This window comes from Carlito syrichta, unplaced genomic scaffold (assembly GCF_000164805.1).
Source record: "Carlito syrichta isolate Samal-C Ts95f unplaced genomic scaffold, Tarsius_syrichta-2.0.1 Scaffold308870, whole genome shotgun sequence".
NCBI classification, from domain to species: Eukaryota; Metazoa; Chordata; class Mammalia; order Primates; family Tarsiidae; genus Carlito; species Carlito syrichta.
Window position 1 is genome coordinate 918,046 of NW_007252966.1, and position 2,740 is coordinate 920,785.

The window sequence follows — 2,740 nt, forward strand, 5'->3', positions numbered from 1 at the left end:
ATGAGGTCTCGCTGCCCAGGCGGGTCTCGAACCCGCGGGCTCAGGCAATCCACTCACAGCTTCCCAAAGGCGCGGGATTACAGGCTGAGCCACCGAGCCCGGCTTTGATATCAATATTATGTGGAACTGTTTATGTTCATCAGGGAATCCAGATCAGCTACGATGGATTCTCAGACTTGCTTTTTTCTTTTTTTTTTGAGTTGGACTCTGTCGTCCAGGCTGGAGTGCAGTGGCACGCTCACGGCCACCGCAGCCTCGACCTGCTGGGCTCAGGCGATCGTTCCGCCTCAGCCTTCCAAGTAGCTGGAAGTACAGGCACGCACCATCACGCTCAGCTAGTTTTTGATTTATTGTAGAGAGAAGGTCTCACCAAGTTGCCCAGGCTGGTTTCAAACCCCTGGACTCAGGCAATCCTCTCGCCTCCGTTTCCCAAAGTGCTGGGACATACATTTAGATGGCAAGCAAAAAGGATACTGTTTTACCTGCTTTGCCACACAGATGACAAATTTTGGTCCCTGATACTGCTAATACATAAATGTGTACATATGTTTAACAAATATCTCCTTACTAAGGGCTGGGAAGTTGTCTTGTTTAGAGCGAACATAAGCCTGGGTGTGGGAAGAACTCAAATGATAATGAACTGAAGGTCTGGTGTTCAAATACTCTGCTCCTGCACTTTGTCCTCGTGGACCAGGCTGAGGCCAGGCCTGACACCTGGAAGAAAAGGGCTACGTGAGACAACTTGCTGATGCAGAGCAGAGACCCAATCGTCTCCATGTCCCCAAGAGCTAGGGGTCTGTCCCCACTCTGAAGCCCTGTCCGTTCTCGGTCTCCGGGATTCTCGGTCTCCTTTCTTCTTCCGCAGGAAACGACTCTCATTTTCCCCTCTCACGTTGGTCTTCACACCAAGCGTCTATTGGTCTCACGTTTCGGTGTCCAGCAGGCCTCACCGCAGCAGCGTTCTCCAAGGGCGCGAGCCTAGGCCGCGGAAACTCCCCAGCCTCCCCATAGGCTGCCTCGCGCCAGCCCGCCCCCTCCTGAGGCCGCCCAATCGCCGGCTCCATTCTGGAAGCGTCACAATGGACACCTCGCGGCCCCGCCCCGGGCGCCCGGCACGGAGGCCACGCCCCGCCGCGATTTGGCTTCCTTCGGCTCCGTCTTCCTGAAGACGGTTGCGGGAGGGGGAAGGTCCGGCTCTGGGACACGACGGCAGCTGGCATCTGGGCGGAGTACCCAGGGCGTAGGGACATGCCGGGGCGGGCACGCCGAGAGCAGGAAGGCTTCCGGAAGCGCCGCTGCGTGCGCTCGTCGGGCGGGAGCTGAGCAGCCGCGCCTGACCCCGCCCCTCGGAAGCCCCGCCCAGAGTGCTCAGGCCTCACACCCGGGACCGAGCGCCGGCTGGGCCCAAGGGGGTGGGGCGAGTCGTGGCAGAGGGAGCGTCCTAGAGGCGCCTTGGCCTCAGTGGGGAGGTATCAAAAAATTAGCCGGGCGTGGTGGTGCGTACCCGTAATTCCAGCTTCTTGGAAGGCTGAGGTGGAAGGATCACCTGAGCCCAGCAGGTCCAGGCTGCGGTGGCCGTGAGCACTCTAGCCTGGGTGACAGAGGGAGACTCCAAATTAAAAAAAAAAAAATAGTACTCAGGACTGGAGTAGTGGCTCATGTCTGTAATACCAGCACTTTGGAAGACCAAGGCAAGAGGATCACTTGAGCCCAGGAGTTTGGGATCAGTCTGGGGAACATGGTGAGACCTTGACTCTCAAAAACAAAACAAGCTGGGCGCGGTGGCTCACGCCTGTAACCCTAGCAATTTGGGAGGCCAAGGTGAGAGGATTGCCTGAGCCCACGGGTTCCAGACCAGCCTGGGCAACTTGGCGAGACCTCATCTCTACAATAAGTCAAAAAAAAAAAAAAAAATTAGCCAGGCATGGTGGCATGTGCTTGTAGTTCCAGCTACTTGGAAGGCTAAGGTGGAAAGATCGCCTGATCCCAGCAGGTTGAGACTGCGGTGGCTGGGAGTGTGCCACTGCCCTCCAGCCTGGGTGACAATTAGACTCCAACTCAAAAAAAAAAAAAAATATGGCTGGTGCGGTGGCTCACACCTATAATCCCAGCATTTTGGGAGGCTGAGGTGAGAGGATTGCCTGAAGTCATGGGTTCGAGACCAGTCTTGGCAACTTGGTGAGACCTCTTCATGTCTACAATAAATAAAAAAAAATTAACCGAGCATGGTGCATATGCCTGTGGTTCCACCTACTTGGAAGGCTGCAACAGAAGGATTGTCTGAGCCCAGCAGGTTGAGGCTGTGGTGGCCGTGAGCATGCCACTGCACTCCAGCCTGGGTAATCATTAAGACTTCAACTCAGAATATAAAAAATAATAAAAATTATTTGTAGATAGTTTGTAGTATAGGGTCTCACTGTGTTGCACAGGCTGGTTTTGAACTCCTGGTCTCAAGTGATCCTCCTGCCTCTGTCTCCCAAAGTGTTGGGATTGTAGAGTGAACCCCTGCTCCCTGCTAGAAGACACTTTTTTCAGGAGCGTCTCTGGATTTTGGAAGCTTTTTTAGTTTTTTGAGTTAGAGTCTCACTCTGTCACCCAGGCTGGAGTACGGTGGCATGCTCACAGCCACTGCAGCCTTGACCTGATGGGCTCAGGTAATCCCTGCCTCAGTCTTCCAAGTAGCTGGAAACACAGTCACACACCACCATGCCCAGCTAATTTTTTTTTTTTTTTGAGTTGG